Source organism: Pelodiscus sinensis, chromosome 13 (genome assembly GCF_052426305.1).
Source record: "Pelodiscus sinensis isolate ZL-2025 chromosome 13, ASM5242630v1, whole genome shotgun sequence".
In the NCBI taxonomy this organism is placed as follows: domain Eukaryota; kingdom Metazoa; phylum Chordata; order Testudines; family Trionychidae; genus Pelodiscus; species Pelodiscus sinensis.
In genome coordinates this window covers 8349914-8367996 of record NC_143064.1, presented here as the reverse complement: position 1 = coordinate 8367996, position 18083 = coordinate 8349914, and the positions used below count along the sequence as shown (strand labels likewise).

Genomic DNA, 18083 nt, shown 5'->3' with positions numbered 1-18083 from the left:
AGCAATTTAACTGAATTTTAACCCCACGGAAAGTAATAACTCTTGCATTTTGTTTGTCACAAAGGTTTGTATGTAGCAGAGACGTAAGATGAGATTTATGCCCTCTGATTATAGATTGTTTTTCAGGCTGATCTTGATTAGTGTTTTTATAAACTTAGAGTTTTAGAATTCTTCATAGATTCTGACAAATAAAAAAGGAGTTTGACTGAATTTACAGTCAGAACTTACCAGTTAAGTGAGGGAAAAAGTTCTGTATCCATTTGGGGTATGTCTAGACTGCATCCCTCTGTTGGCAGAGGGATGCAGATTAGGCAGGTTGATATTGCAAATGAGGCAGGATTTAAATATCCCGTGCCTAATTTGCATAAAAATGGCCACTGCATTTTGCTGACTCAGCACTTTGTCGGCAAAAAGTGGCAGTTTAGAGGGGGATCTGTCGAGAAAGAAAGCCTTTTTCGATAGATCCTGTAAACCTCCATGCAGGAAACATAAGGGATCTGTCGAAAAAGGCTTTCTTTCTCAACAGATCCTCCTCTAGACTGCTGCTTTTTGCTGCTTTTTGCTGACAAAGTGCTGAGTCGGCAAAACACGGTGGACATTTTTATGCAAATTAGGCACGGGATATTTAAATCCCTGCCTCATTTGCAATGTCGACGTGCCTAATCTGCATCCCTCTGCTGACAGAGGGTTGCAGTCTAGACATACCCTCAGATCCCTGAGTCTTCTGAGACCAAATTTCAGTGTTTCACATTTTCTGAAACACTTAGCCACTTATGTCATCTTGTGTAAGAGCCTGAAGAACTGCTCACGATACCATAACTAAAGGTTAATGATAGACCAATCTCCTGTTGATTTTGCTTTTCTAACCCTCATAGATGAGAAGTTTTGTTTGTTTGTTTTTTTAAAAACTATTGACTTTAAACTAAAGCCAAACTAAAAGTAATACGGGACATTTGCACTGATTACAGGTTACCAGTGCTAGACGGATAGGTGGAGATGGATAGATGGTGTTAGATAGGCCTCCTTCTGTTCCAAAATATGTTTTAACTATTTAAAGATAATGTGATCTCTGAGGAAGAGCAAATAAGATGAATAAACAAACCCCAAGAAAATATTTTTCTTTATTGAAATGTGACTAATAATATAGTTTTTAATTAGCCTGTGAATTGGTAGGCATAAAAAGAGAATTCAGTAGGAACATGTGTTACAAAGTAGAGAAAAAGCTCAGATGCTTTAAACCAAGGTTCCGAGTCCGATGCTTCTGCTTCTTATACCAGTATGCTCTAATGTTTTTCTTACGTGTTGTTTGCATTGCAGTAATACAGAGGGGCCAAGAGTCCTTGTGCAGACACATTACAAAAAGGCAGTCCCTATCCAAAGAGTTTATGTTCTAAATTAATGGAAGCTTCAGGGAGTAGCTCATGATTCCATCTACATGTTTTGTTAGTTTATAAAGTGCTTCCAGACCATTTGTTGTTTTTTTAAATTAATGGAGTTATTCCTGATGTACATCATTGTAAAGGAGAGGAGACTCAGTTTTGCTGAGCATTAATTTCCATCAGTTTGATAATCAGGGTTGTGCCCAATACATTTTTGGAATCAGTACCAAGAGCCCAGCATCTGCTTTCATATGTACATGTGAAAAACTGAAGTAACACTTTTGACTTCAATGCCTCTTCCTGTTAACTTTAGTGTATCTGATGCCACTAGAGACCACCAGTGCTTGATGGCTAGAACACAGTGACTAAGATTTTAGCCATCTCATGCACATCTGTCTGGGACTAGCCATTGTCTAGTGATATATGTGTATAAGGAGCCAAATATTGCCCTCAGATTCATTTTCAGTCCCTGTGCATTTCATTGAGGTGCTGGGCAGAGGGCAAAATTTATCCCACTGAATGCAAACTAACAGTGATATCCCACTGCCCAGAACTTTCTGCAGAACATAGCAGGAATTCCCTTAGAAAGCCTTAGGTCTGCCGTGAAAAAAAAATGTGCTGACTGCATTAATTCCCATGTAAGTCTGCTCTTCCTGCAAGGATTACCCTACCAACCAACAAAATGCAGTCACCTCTGGAATGAAAATGGTCATGGCACTAAAGAGTACCTAGAATTTTAGAAAAGGAAAGGAAGGATCCTTCATCCCGTTGAAACTCCATGAGGAATGTGAGGAAGGCTGAATGTAATTACCGATTGAGAGTTAGAGCGAGACCTTCAACTGGTGCAAATTGAGATAGCTCCACTGGACTAAAGATCTGGCCCAGTAGAACAATCATTTCTGTGTTGCTAAATTGCTCTTTTTACAGTGAGATAATCATTTAAAACCAAAGAGCTACCACTGGCTAGGAGGGCAGAAGAATTCTAGAAGGTGTCTATTTCATTGTTGTGTAGTGTCAGGTAACTAGACAGATTTCTGATATTATACAGGCAGCGGTGATATTAATTAAAAGCTTTCTAGTCTAGAAGCAAAACAAATCCTAAATATAATTTAGATTGTAATTAGTATAAAAATGACTGGAGTTAAATGAGCAAAGTCTATAATTTATACTGTCTTCTATTCTTCTCATGACTAGCTCATATCTAATGACATTGGAGAATATGTAAATTGATCAGCAGGTGAAAATGCCCTTGACTGGGTAAATTATGTGTAGTATTACCTTTCTCATGCCATTTGAAAGCACTAATGGATTTAATATGTATTATCCATCGTGGAGGTGAGCTGTTCACAGAGAAAAATTAGCCTGCAACAGATATAGCCCATTATTTGCCCCTCAGTAATTGTTTTTCTTCTAAAACACAAACCAATGCTGAAGAATGATGCTAACCCAAATTATAATAATTATAATTTGAAAAATACGGGCACGCTGTCCAGCGTGGTTACAAAGGCACTTAGTAGCTGACATGCAGTTTAAATATTTTCATGTGAAATCTGGGGATTTGCTGAGAGGGACATGATGTGAATTTAAAACAATTCTACAGACGTCACTGGACAAGTGAATAATGAGCTGACTAGCCCAGTAAATCATGTGAACCTGTCAAATGTGGGAACGCGTTGGGGAGGAGATGATGTCAAATAACAGTAACTTAGCAACCCAGCATTTGGCTGTCCAGAGAATGAGTAAGAGTTGCCACTTTTAAATAGCTGAGTAAATAAACGGATCCCTATATGTCTTAGGTGTGCCATAAAAATACCCTGGCACTATATGTTTTGTGTCAAGCACCTTCTTTCTCCTGCATAACGTGATTTATTATTTCTATCAAAATTTTTAAAAAAATAGATTGAAAAGGTAACTCACGTGGAAAGGTGTAGCCATGGCCTCTGTACCATGGCCGGAGGGAAGGCTTCAGTGTGATGCAACTATTTCCTCTGCCCCCGTCCTTTAGATCTTGCTCGGAACATAACAATTTTATGGGCCAAAGTAATTAACATAAATGTAAAATAAAATACAGATAATTCATTTCTCTGAAATCCCCAAAACATCACATTGCCAGCTTTAAAGTGGTGTTTATTCAGTAGATGCAGGGCCAGGTTTGGCTCTCCCAGCCAGAGAAGTCAAAGAGAAGTTCCACTGATCATGGAATTCTTCTCTCGTTTACAACTGTGTGTAAATTGGGACTAGCTGTGCTTCCTTTTGCTGTTACTGAACTATGCTGATTTACTCCTGAATTATTCTGGTGTGAGAACAAAATTTAGCCCTCAGTCTTCAGCTAAGTACAGAATTCAACCTCGGGGGTCTATTACGTAGCCAGCACTCTGGAAAGATAAGAGTGTTGTGTGATTTGTTCATACCATAGTTTTGTAGCTGACCTTGTTCCCATCAGTAGGAATAATGCCAGTGAAGTCAATAGCTGGGATTGTTTTTCTCGTGTTTTATATTTTGTGTAGCCACTGAAACTAGTGCCATGGAGGCCCAGTCTTCAGGGTTGAAAGAATTGGGCTTGTTTACTTTAGAAAAAAGAAGACCGAGAGGGGACATGATACCAGTTTTCAAGTACCTAAAAGGGTGTTACATGGTGGAGGGAGAAAAATTGTCCTCCTTGGACAATTGGCCTCTGAGGATAGGACAAGAAGCAATGGGCTTAAATTGGAGCTAGAACAGAGCCGCAAGTAAGTGTCATAAGAACATAAGAATGGCTGTACTGGGTCAGACCAAAGGTCCATCTAGCCCAATAGCCTGTCTGCCGACAGTGGCCAGCACCAGGTGCCCCAGAGAGGGTGGACCGAAGACAATGATCAAGCAATTTTTCTTCTGCCATCCTTCTCTAGCCTCTGACAAACAGAGGCCAGGGACACCATTTCTATCCCCTGGCTAATAGCCTTTTATGGACCTAACCTCCATGAAATTATCTAGCTTCTCTTAGCTAGATAATTAGCTAGTGTCAACTAGTTTTGGACTATTCTGGGTCATTTTGGCTACTGAGAGTCACTGGAGCATTGCAGAATCCCAGTAATATCCCTTTACAGTAGTAATGATCCTCATTCACCCTATGTGGAAGGCCGGATGTACTAAATTTGGGCTAGTAGAGGATACCCCTATGCAAGGGATATCATCATTTAAGTCTGCTGTGTGTGGTTGGTATAAAATGGTTCCAGATAGGAATGGTGGTATTTTGTACCTACTGTACTTGGCGCAGTTGTGAATGAATACCCAAGCAGAGCCAGTCTCATTTTCAAGGGGCCACCGACAGAGTCCAACACAAGCCCGTTTGGGACACGCGGCAATTAAAGGAGTTGCAACCAGTTTTGTTTTTTTCTCCTCAACAAATTTTCCCCGGCGGTCGCCTGGGGCCGCCAGTTGGTTAGGACCGGTCCTGTACCCAAAGGTTAAGGTACTGAAAGATCAATATTCCAGCAGAATAGACAAGTGGAAGGGACGTCAGTTTCAGGCCTCCCAACATCTTATTTTGAATTTGTAATAACATTAAGCAAATTTGTTGGCAATGCACTTTGAAATGCAGAGACTCATATTTATACAAATTGGTTCTGGCCTATCTATGCTGGAACAATGGAAAGATTACAAGCAGATATAAAGAAGAAAGTTACTTGTAACCTGTTTCCAACACAATATTCCATTGTGTATTCTTATCTCCTGGAAGATACACTTTTAACACACATTTTGCACTGCCAAATTGTACTGTGGCCAATTTCAGTCACGTTATTTAATTCCACTGTCCTTGCCAGATTTAATATTGCTGCTAAAATTACTATAAAGTAAATTGGCACCATCACAATGAACCCAACGTTGACTAGCGTTTGGCAATGTGTTAATGCATCTGAAGGGAACAAGGTGATTCTCATCTGTCAAATGAATGAAAATATACTAATTTGGTCCCATTTCCCATGCTCTTCCCCATCTCCGTTATACAAGAGGAGCCACTTTGTATGCTTTTTTTCTTTTTATAATCACCTTGGGAGTGAGTTAACATAGATTTTAATGTCTCACATGATGTACATCCTTGTTCCCATAAAATACACTCAGTGTCACGGCAAAGACTGTAAGAAAAATGGAAACCTGCTCAAAAGGAATCCAGGTTGGAGGTGAATGATTACCATTAACAATGGGAAAATTGGCTTGGGTGAAATAGAACAAACCTCAAACATTGCCCAGATCTCTAACTGAAGTCAAACTGTGCCTAGGTGTTAGGGTTGCCAGGTATCCGGTTTTGAACCGGACAATCCAGTATTTGAGTTTTCTGTTTGGGAAACATATTGAGAAAATATAAATGTCTGGTATTTTCTAAATAAGATGTAATGTAGATTGTGATGTAATGTCAAGTGTGTCCGGTATTTTTGTTGACACCATCTGGCAACTCTACTAGGTGTGGCACTTGAAAAAGTTTGAACACTTTGATTTGATACTTTCAAATGTCTCTGAATTTTGAGTTCCAGAGAGAACTAGATGCAAAAAAAGAAAAAAAATGCTTGTAGAGGGGCAGTTGATGGGGCTTCTTACAGTTAATTGGCAACACGAACTATCATAAAACTTCACCACTTTCTCTCACGAGATTGCTGCCCAGATTTGCAGGCCCAAGGGGCCTGACTTTCCCCTTGGTTATGTCAATATCTGTAAGGGATAGCTCCACGGAATTCAACCGTGACTTCAGTGAAAGAGAGGAGAATCAGAAAGAGGACGATGTGGGTGGTGCTCAGTCTACTCAAAGGGATGTTGCCATGGTGATGACTTATGCAGTGGTCCCCAATGCAGTGCCTGCAGGCACCATGGTGCCCGCTGGGGCATTTATGTGCGCCCGCCTAGTGACCAGGGCCAGCCTGAGCCATCTTGCGCCCTGGGCCCCAGGAGCATGGCGCATGCACGGCCCCCACCCTGGGCGTGCGGCGCATGCACGGTGCTGCCCCCGGGCACGCGGCAGCCCCAAAAGGTTGGGGACCATTGACTTATGGTATTATGGCCCTTCACCAAAGCTGTACCAAGTCCTCTTCCTCGCAGTCCTGAAATAACAGATTGCAAAGTGAGGTGGGGGGGACAACAGAATAGCTGGTCCCATGGGCAAGGTGAGAAGGAATCCAACTCCATGCTTCCAGAAGAAGCGGGACCTCAGGCAGAAGGGGCAGGACTAGAGGCAACCTGCCTTCAGTGCCACTTGGAGCTCACCATGCCGAGTCTCCTCCCGCACCCCGTAGAGAGCCATTAAGAGAGCTTAGACGGGCCAGGGGCCCCAGGCCCTTTTAAATTGCAGGGACCCGGGAAAGTTACCCCCTTTGTCTCCCCCGTTGGTGGGCCTGCAAAGCGATAATGAGGTGTGACCTATGGACCAGGCTTCTATCAAGCATAGAAACCACTCGAGGCTAGCATGCTCCACTTATGTGTACTACTAAGATAAATCAATCTATACATAAAATCATGTTTTGAAACACACACAGTTAAAAGTCTGCTCACTGATGAATCCTTTCTGTATTTCATCTGAGCCTGTCATAATGAAACACGGTAAATACGGACATGAGTATTTAAACTGCTGGCAATGTTACCTTTCATTTACGTAGATTAATAATGTGTAGTTTACATAACAAATTCTGTGCCTTGGGCACAGAAATACAACATTGAAAACACATTCTAATGGAACCATTAGGGTTTGTGAATGAATATTTGTTCTACAAACAGTTGTGGCCTGAAATGACAGACTCAATAGCATTTTCTGTCAGATCTTTATCTTATAGAAGGGGAGGGCTGCATTTTATCAGCCTGTACAGCAGGGACTGCAGGTTTAAAGCAATGAGCTAAGACCTATCGTGTACAGCTGATGGGAAACCCCATCAGAAATCAGTCAGGCCAGAGGAGTTGGTTGGTCCAGTGTTTCTCAACCTTTTTTTGCTCATGGCCCCCTTCTGAGCCTCGTTTACCTCTGTGGCCCCCCTCATAGCTGCTGTTAGTTGGGAAAAAAGGTACATAATTTACCTCATGTTCCGTTTTTTCCATGTGGCCCCCTAGTGGTAGGGTGTGTCTCCTGGGGAGCCATATGGCCCACGGTTGAGAACCACTGGGTTGGTCCATTGACGGATAACTTGGCCCCTGTGTAGTTGGTTCAAAGAGATTGCAAGTGTTCTGCTCCTTCTCTTACTTAGTACTTATAGGTGGAGTTGGGGCTAACCAGACAAGCAGTGATCAAGGGAGGAGTAGGTGTGGTATGGGGTGGTATGTTATTGAATGCCTCTTCAAAAAGCTTACCTCCAGCTGTGCCTTACAGACATAGCTCCTCACAAGTTGCACACCCCCAGTGGAAAAGCCAGGAAGCATGCATCCCGGAACTGACTACCATGCAGTTGGAGCATGATCCTTACTCCATGGAGGACGGTATCATATGGGTAGTATGGATTCATCTTCTTCTTACACCCAGACTCCCTACCGCTTTGCCAAGACTTCCTCCAGACCTTCTTTCCAGCTGCTACAATAAATACCTCAATGGATCCCTAAGAATGGACCTGGGTGCTTCCAGTAGCAAATAAAACCAAGTTGTGTCCTACAACATGTGTTGGAATTTCCTATTCGGAGCAAGACTGGCCCCACGACAGCTGATTTCTGGGATCCTGTAGAATGTGTAAGATACTCAGAAACAGGCCCTAGGTAGGCAGAGGAAACAGAAAACTCAAATTGTCAAAGAGTAAGGAGAGTAAAATAGGGGAAGAACAAGTTGAAAAGTACTTAGACAAGTTAGATGTCTTCAAGTCACTAGGGCCTGAGGAAATACATCCTAGAATACTCAAACTAACTGAGGCATCTGAGGTATTAGCAATTATCTTTGAAAAGTCATGGAAGATGGGTGAGATTCCAGAGAACTGTGAAAGGGTAAATATATTGTCAAGCTATAAAAAAGGAAATAGGACTAAGGATGTTAAAATGAGATGAATCAACTCATTGAATAGTCAGTGCAATTTGCATCGACTATTTGATTAGTCGATAAGGGCGCTTCCGTCTTTGAAGTGTAGAACGAGCCCAACCGGCTCTTGCTACATTTCAGAGAAAGAAGCACAGAACCAACGGGAAACTGAAGCAATCCCCCGCTGGCCTGTGCTCCCCATGCGCGCTTTGCTTTTGAAATGTACAAGAACCCTGGGAGGGGCTCTTGTATATTTCAAAAGCAGGGAGCGCAGGGCCCGCAGGAGACCGCTTGAGTCTCCCACTGGCCCCGTGCACCTCGCATGTCCTTCTGGTTTTGAAATGTAGCTAGAGTCCTGCTCTTGCTACATTTCAAAGGAGAAAGCACCACCAGTTCCCCACTGCGCCCTGTCTCCACGCTCCCCATGGAGACAGTGTTGGGGGGAACCGGCTTTTAAGCCGGCTCCCCCCAGCACTGGCTCCTGCTCCCCCCTTGCTGCCTCTCTCTGATAGAGGCAGTGGGGGGAGGTGGAAGCGACTAGTTGAGTCGACTATCCAATAAGCATATGCTAGTAGCTTACATCTCTAATAAGGACAATCCAGGGAATTACCAACCAGTCACTTTAACTTCGGTACCAAAAAAATAATGGAGCAAAAAATTAAGCAATCTGTTTGCAGACCCTTAGAAGATAATAAAGTGATAACCATCAGCACAGTCACGAACAAATCATATCAAACCAACCTAACTGTTTTCTTTTACAAGGTAACAAGCTTTGTGGATAGAGGGGAAGTGGTAGATATGATATATCTTGACTTTAGTAAGTCTTTTGATTCTGTCTTGCATGACGTCCTCATAAACAAACAAGGGAAATGCAGCTTTGATGGAGTTACTATAAGATGGGTGCACAACTATTTGGAAAACTGGTGCTAGGGAGTTGGCATCAGGGCTTCACTGTCAAGCTAGAAGGACATGATGAGTAGGGTCCTGCAGGGATCTGTCCTGTGTCCATTTCTGTTCAGTATCTTCATCAATGATCCAGATCAGTGTTTCCCACTTTTATTTGGCCACGGCACCCTTTTAAACTCAAAGGAATTGTGCGTAACCCCTAATAACAGGAGCAAAAAAAAGTAGGCCACAAATAAGTAAGGATAATGTTAAACAAATGCTAAACAAGGTCATGAGATCAACATTTAGTTTAATTGTACATATTTAAAAACAAAAATCACATTTAATGTGTACAAGAAAAATTTGAAATCATAAAATGTTATTGTAATGGAATTTTCTCGTTGAACCCTTATTTTCACTTTGCGGAATCCCAAGGATCTGCAAAACACCATTTGGGAAACACTGATCCAGAAAATGGTATAGAGTACTCTTACAAAGTTTATGGATGTTAAACAAACTCGGAAACATTGCACATGGTTTGGAGGATAGGATTAAAATTCTAAATGATCTGGACAAACTGGAGAAATCGTCTGAGAAAATTGGATGAAATTCAATATGGACAAATGCAGAGTACTCCACGTAGGAAAGAACAATCAGCAGCACCCTTATAAAATGGAAAATGACTTCCTGGGAAGGAGTATTGCAGAAAGGGAGCTGAGAATCATATGGTGTGTCTAGACTACAGGGTTTTGTCGACAAAAGTGGACTTTTGTTGACAAAACTATACCTGCGTCTACACTGCGGCCAAGTTCTGTCGACATAAAGTTCTCAGCAGTTTTGTCGATGTCTGTAAACCTCATTCTACGAGGAATAACGCCTTTTATCGACAGAGTTCTGTCGACAGAAGGCATCATTTCATCTATACTGTCCTTTGCGTCTACACTGTCATGTCGACAAAGTGGCTTGCTTTGTCGACAGAACTGGATGTAGGCTAGACACTCTTTGTTGACAGAAGCTTTGTTGACAGTATCTGTCAACAAAACTTCTGTCAACAAAAGCCTATAGTCTAGACGTACCCATAGTGGTCAGAAGCTAAATATGAGTCACATTGTAACACTGTTGCAAAAAAAGCAAATATCCTTGCGGGACATGTTGGTAAGAGTGTTGTTAGCAAGACATGAGAAGTAATTCCCCCGCTCTCCTCTGTGTTGATTAGGCCTCAAATGAAGTATTGTGTCTAATCTGGGCGCCAAATTTCAGGAAAGATATGGACAAATTAGAAAAAATGCAAAGAACAAAAATGTTAAAAGGTCTAGAAAACATGACCGATTATGTAAGATTGAAAAAATTGGGTTATTATAAGGAGAGAGAAAAAATGTTGTCCTTAACGTTTAAGGATAGAAGCTGGGAATGGTCAACAGGATGGATCACTTGGTGATGACTTGTTCTCTCTGATGCATCAGGCATTGGCCACTGATAAAAAACAAGATACTGGAATAGATCGACCTTTGGCCTGATCCAGTGTGGTCATTCTTATGTTGTTAGAACAAGAAGCATTGGGCATAAATCGCAGTAGGGATGGTTTAAACTACAAATGAACTAAGACCCTCAGGGTATGTCTACACTACCCCGCTAGTTCGAACTAGCGGGGTAATGTATGCATACCGTACTTGCTAATGAAGCCCGGGATTTGAATTTCCCGGGCTTCATTAGCATAAGCGGGGAGCCGCCATTTTTAAATCCCCGCTGCTTCGAACCCCGTGTAGCGCGGCTACACGGGGCTCGAACTAGGTAGTTCGGACTAGGGTCCTATTCCGAACTACCGTTACTCCTCGTGAAACGAGGAGTACCGGTAGTTCGGAATAGGCACCCTAGTCCGAACTACCTAGTTCGAGCCCCGTGTAGCCGCGCTACACGGGGTTCGAAGCAGCGGGGATTTAAAAATGGCGGCTCCCCGCTTATGCTAATGAAGCCCGGGAAATTCAAATCCCGGGCTTCATTAGCAAGTGCGGTATGCATACATTACCCTCCTAGTTCGAACTAGGAGGGTAGTGTAGACATACCCTCAGTTAGTAGGTGTTTGTACTAGCGTCAGGTATTACGGCTGTTTTAGTATAACCGCGCAAATGCAAGGCTCGGTCAGACATTAAAAATTACACTAGATGCTACGGGTTATCCATCTCTGGAAAGTCGCTCACATTTCTTGGAAGAAAGCCTGGTGCTGAGTTTAACCTTCTGAGCCCCCTTATAGACTTTCAATCTAGTTTAGCCATGTATATTAAATTGTGCTTATAATTAGGGGGAAGGTTATTGAATATGTAAAACCCTTTTAATTTCTAATTAAAGGACATGTTTCTTAATAAGCATGTGAGAAGAATGCACGCTCTATGGATGGAGAGACATTTTTGAACTTTTCAGACTGTTACATTAAAATTGTCACAATTGTTTAATTAGCTAGTAGGCCCTGCCACACTGGTTGTGTCAGCCATGTAACATAAATTCTCTGTGGATAGCTGGCAATTCCCTGATCACAACATTAAATATATATTGGTCAACGAATTACTCACGTCTGTTTTTGTTTTGAAGGCAGTCCTCCCAGAACTCTGCTTGCAGGAGCAAGCTGGAGGACCTGTTGGAGCTGTAGTAGTGGAAAAATGATGTTTTTCTTACTCTAGAGTATTAAACTACTGGGTGACAATTGTTCAGTGATGAGAGATAGAAATTGCTTACGGTTTTATATATTTGTTCAACATTCGCCATGCACTATTTATTTTGCCTGATTCCAATGTTATAGTTATGCCTGATAGCACCAATGTAGTTATGGCATTGTCAGAAGAAATCTCTATTTTCTGCCATTTACAGCTCCCATGTCAAAATTTGACCTGGGCCAAAACTTTCATACAAGCAGACACCCAAGAATAAATACATTAGAATCATAAAATCGTTGAATACTAGAACTGAAAGGGATCTTGAGAGGTCATGAAGTCCAGTCCCCTGCACTCATGGCAGGATCAAGCACCGTCTAGATCATCCCTGACAGATGCTTATCTAACTAACCTGCTCTTAAAAATCTCCAGTGAGGGAGTTTCCACAACCTTCCTAGGCAATTTGTTCCAGTGCTTAAAAACTCTGACAGGAAGTTTTTTCTTAATGTCCGACCTAAATCTCCTATGCTACAATTAAAGCTGATTGCTTCTTGTCCTATCATCAAAGGTTAAGGAGGATAATTTTTATCCCTCCTCTTTGTAACACCCTTTTGGGTACTAGAAAGCTTTTATCATGTCCCCTCTTAGGGTATGGCTAGACTGCGGGATTTTTTTTGTGGAACAGCAAATGTGCTCTTTTAGAAGCCCTTGTATTCCTCGTTCTATGAGGAAGAAGGGGGCTTCTGAAAGAGGGTTTTATTCTGACATTTGGCCCAGTCTAAACGGGTACGGAAAATGCAGAGCACATTTTGCATACCTTTTTCTGACAAAAACTTGTAGTCTAGCCGTACCTTTGTCTTCGCTTTTTCAGACTAAACAAACCCAGTTCCTTCAATCTTCCCTTATAGGACGTGCTTTCTAGACCTTTAACCATTTTTATTGCTCTCCTCTGGACCTTCTCCAATTTGTCCAATCTTTCTTGAAATGTGGTACTCAAAACTGGACACAGTACCCAAGCTAAGGCCAAACCAGCACAGAGTAGAGCAGAAGAATGATTTTTCATGTCTTGCTTACAACACTCCTGGTAATGCATGGCAGAATGTTTGCTTTTTTTCCCCCCAACAGTGTCATATTGTTGACTCATATTTAGTTTGTGATCCACTATGACCTCTAGATTCTTTTCTGCAGTACTCCTTCCTAGACAGTCACTCCCCATTTTGCATACTGTTACATGAAGACCAAAAAATAATCACTCTCCCAACACTATAGAGGAAAGAAACAAGTTCCATTCCCAGGCACACCTCTGGACTGCTGAGTGACCTTGGTCAAGTCATTTCCTCTCTCCCTACCTCTGTTTTCCCATCTGTAAAATGGTGATAGTGTTTCAAGCTAAGATTTAGTCTTGGGTATTTTCAGTAAAATGGACAAGCTACAAACAGTAAGCAAAAATGCACAGCCTCTCCGTGATATATATTATACACCCCTACTAAAGCTTCAATGATCTGGGGCAAGGGAGCAGCCCAGGGGCTCTCCTGGGGCTAAAGGGAACAGCGGCACACCGGCAGGGTCCTCGCTGGTGCAGAAGGGTGGCAGTGTGTGGCCTGGGATTTGTGGCGGGAGGCGCATCCTGAGATTGTCCTTGCTGCTCTGGGAGGGGGCACAGTTGTCTGAGGCTACGTCTACACTGCAGCCTTTTGTCGGCAGAGACAATGCAAATGAAGCACTCGTTAGCATTTGTCATGCTGTCATTTGCATGTTCTCTGCCGATGCTCTTTGCAGAAGAGGTTTTTGTGCAAAAACAAGCAGTGTAGACGGGTTCGTTTTGTGCAAAAAAACCCCTTTTGCGCAAGATCCCTTATGCCTCAGAAAAAGAGGTATACAGGAGGTATGAAAAATGGCCCTGTCTACACTGCTTTTTTTGGTGCAAAAACCTCTTCCCCAAAAAGCATCTGCAGAGAATATGCAAATGACAGCGCAACAAATGCTAATGAGCACTTCATTTGCATTGTCTCTGCTGACAAAAGGCTGCAGCATAGACATAGACTGAGACTGCCTCAGCAGCGGACAATGCAGCTGGCCTGGGACCTGCTGGAGTCACGCTGGCTGCTGTAGAAGTCATGGAGGCCCCAGAAAGTCACAGAGTCGATGACTTCCATAAACTCCATGACAAACTTGCAGCCTTTCTAATGAGACCAGTCTCTTTTCATAAAGCATTTTCAATGTTGTGATGAAAATGCTACATCTAAGCCAAACAGTGGTCCTTTCCGGCCTTGAAATCTGTGCATCTCTGTGTACAATGCAAAACAGACACCTTATATTAAATCGATTGTTTTTGCTTCTGTCGCCCACTCTTGAGATGAGAGATGTAAAAAAACTGTTCTGAACCTCAAAAAAAAAAAAGATTTTGAGTTTGAGGAAAGGGTAGAAGTTCTAGGAGGCGAGGCGTTTTGTTTTAACTGAATCCGTGTGTAGTAATAACTGTGTTTGGGCTTTCTAACCTGTAGACGTAGGTGCCTAATCGCCTACAGAGAAGATCATCCCTCCAGAGGTTGATCTGCTAGCGTTTGATTTAGTGGGTCTAGTGCACACCCCCAAATCAAACGCTGAGGGCAGACCCTGCCAGCATAGTGTACTCTTGATTCTATGAGGAGTAAGGGAAGCCAGTGGGAACGTGTGCTCCTTTCAGCCTCCCACAGTGCAGACACCGCGGTGCCTCAGCTTAAGATAAGTCGAATCTAGCTACGTATTTTGCGCGTAGCTGGATGATGTACCTTAAGATGACCTCCCTGCTCTAGAGTAGACTAGGCCCCAGAGAACTAAGTTGCCAGTTTGCCTGGAAAAGGAGACCTCTGTAGCTTCCTTAAATACACATTGTGGCTCAGATTTAATCATGAAACACTCCCTTATAAGAGAACAAAGTGCCAGCAGAGTTCTTCACTGGAGGCCTATTTCCATGAAAACAGTTGTCACTCTTTTTTTACTCAGCCACTGAGCTATTGTTCCTTTAAAAGAAGTTTTCATGATCTCCTCATTACCATTTTTCTTAATGTGATAAAGTGTAAACTACAAGCAAGCTATCATGTTTGAAAGGATTCAGCAACCCTTAGAAATGTTAGACTAACTGCTTGTGTTCTTCTTTGAAAAGGCATAGACTGGGGATTTCACTAAATGTATCGTTCTGTCTCCTTTTGCTGTAGCATTGTCATTTTACAGTGTCTTTCACTTATAACACAAGTTACCCTTCAAAACGAATGCCGTGTTACTGCATCTAGCCTTTGTATCTCTCCAGCAAAGTGAGATCAACAACTCCCATTGGTAATTGCTGGAACATGATAATAAATTGCATGTTGTACTGAAAAAAATATTCTTTGGCAGGTTTATTCCAGCTCCACTTTGTATGATAACTGGCAATTGTCACTGCTTGACACTTGTTGGAGTTATGAATAACACTAGCTGCTTAGAGCTAACTAGCAGAGTAATCATGGTTTTGCTGGGTGGTCTCTACTTGGGCATCTATCCAACTTGCTTGTATGACCTCTGATAAACCATTGCTAATGAACGGTCTGTTAGTGCTTTCAAGCCAGCTGAAGCAGCGGAGACAATTCATGTCATAGTCTGGTAATTTAGATTCATTTTTGAAGGATGCTGATAAATTGGAGAAGGTTCAGAGAGGAGCCACAAGAGTGATTAGAGAACATGCCTTGGAGTGTTAGACTCAAGGCGCTCAGTCTACTTAATTGAACCAAAAGAAGTCTAAGGGAAGACTTGATTACAGTCTCTGTAAGTACCTATGTGGGGAACAAGTATTTAATAAGGCGCTCCTCAGACTAGCAGAGAAAGGTACATAAGAATGGCCAGACTGGGTCAGACCAAAGGTCCATCTAGCCCAGAATCCTGTAGCCAATGCCAGATGCCCCTGAGGGAGGGAACACAACAGGTAATCCTCACGTGATCCTTCCCGTCACCCACCTCCAAAGAAACAGAGCCAAGGGACACCATTCCTTCCCATCCTGGCTAATAGCCATTGATGGACCTAACCTGCCTGAATCTATCTAGCTCTTTTTTGAACCCTGTTAAAGTTCTAGCCTTCACCGCATCCTCTGGCAAGGAGTTCCACAGGTTGACTGTGCACCGAGTGAAGAAAAACTTCCTTTTGTTTTAAATCTGCTGCCTATTAATTTCATTTGGTGACCCCTAGTTCCTATATTGTGGGAATAAGTAAATAATTTTTCCTTATTCACTTTTTCCATACCAGTCATGATTTTATAGACCTCTATCATATCCCCCTAAGGTCTCCTCTTTTCTAAGCTGAAAAGTCCAAGTCTTTTTAATCTCTCTTCATATGGGACCCGTTCCAAACCCCTAATCATTTTTGTTGCCCTTTTCTGAACCCTTTCCAATGCCAATATATCTTTTTTGAGATGAGGTGATCACATTTGTATGTAGTATTCAAGATGTGGGCATATCACGGTTTTATATAGAGGCAATAAGATATTTTCTGTCTTATTGTCTCTCCCTTTTTTAATGACTCCTAACATTCTATTTGCTTTTTTGACTGCCGTGGCACACTGAGTGGATGTTTTCGGAGAACTACGCGCAATGACTCCAAGCAGGGGCAGATGACCGTGTTGTGGGACCCCGGGCAGCATAATTCCGCGGGGCCCCCCCTTTGCCACGGTGCATGCGCAGTGACGCCATGTGCATGTGCCACAGGGCATGCGCGGGGCTTTCTGAAGCGCGGGGCCCGGGGCGGCCGCCCCGTTCGCCCTGCCATCTATCCACCCCTGACTCCAAGATCTCTCTCTTGAGTAGTTGTTGCCAAATTAGTCCCTATCATTTTGTATATATAGTTGGGATTATGTTTTCGAATGTGCATTACTTTACATTTATCAACATTAAATTTCATTTGCCATTTTGTTGCCCAGTCACTCAGTTTGGTGAGATCTTTTTTACCCTCTTCACAGTCTGCTTTGGTCTTAACTATCTTGAGCAGTTTGGTATCATCTGCAAATTTTGCCACTTCACTGCTTGCTCCTTTCTCTAGGTCATTTATAAATAAGTTGAATAGGATGGGTCCCAGAACAGACTCTTGCAATCCAATGGCTTGAAATCCAATGGCTTGAAATTGAAGTTAAATGTATTCAGACTGGAAATAAAGCATAATTTTTAATGGTGAGAGTAATTCACCATTGCAACAATTGACCAAGAGCCATGATGAAGTCTCTGTTGCTGACCATTTTTAAGCAAGTGTAACCCAGAGACACTGAGACCACTGACAAAGGAGAGTGAAACCTACTCTGTAGGCTTTGCTGAGAACGAGCTGGCTTTTTGCTCATGCGATTGAGTCACATGGCTTTTCCTCCTAAGGTTGCAGGTTCAGTTCCTCCTATCGGCATTACAGAAGATCGGCTGTTTTTTTTTCTAAAAGATCTGCTCTAGGACTTAATTGGGGAATTTCTATGGCCTGTGGTATGCAGGAGGTCATGCTAGATGATGTCAATGGTCCTTGGCATCTCTGAAACTAAGCAGTTATGATGCCACCTGTTCTCTGTCCACCTGGGACTTGCAAAGTCATCCCTGTCATGCACCTTTCACTGTTGGCTACTCTAGGTTTTCCCAGTGATAAGTGAGGTGAGGACTTATTTTTTAGTTAGTTATTCATTAGGTTCCAGCACTGTGCCGGGCACTGTACCAAACACAAAGAGAGATTCCTGCCTCAAAGAGTTTATAGTCTCAGACATTGAATTTATTGTCTTTTTCTCCCATGACTACACGGTATTAACCAGCCACCTCTCCTTGAATGGTCCTGTAACGGGGTCGACTCACCAGCACGGCGCCCTCAGCTGGTTGACTTGGGGAATTAGCGCGATGTTTCATTGTGCGCCTTCCTTCCACTGGTATCTCCCTGTGCTGTTCTTTAATCACACTGTCTGCTTCAGGGCTCTGCCCTCCGGTTTCTGTCTTCCAGGGGTGTTGTTTATTCCTCTGCATACTCCACTCCAGGGTCCTCCCTACTCCCCGGGACCCCCAGTTCTTTGTCCCAGGGAACACCCAGTTCCCCTGCACCCCCATCTTGCTTCAGTGACCCACTGCCAGTCTTCCTCTACCCCTATCTCCAGGGCAGACTACAGTCTATAACGGCCACTCATCACTGGCTAAGGGTATGTGGACCTATTGCCTCTGCCTACCAGGCTGCCTCCTGCAGCCCCCGAGGCTTCA

General features: G+C 42.8%; 1 protein-coding gene across 4 annotated transcripts in view; it reads left to right on the top strand.

Annotated features, from left to right (window-relative positions):
* AFF2 (ALF transcription elongation factor 2) overlaps nt 1–18083 on the top strand; it is a 463868-nt gene that overhangs the window by 254354 nt on the left and 191431 nt on the right. The window lies entirely within an intron of this gene.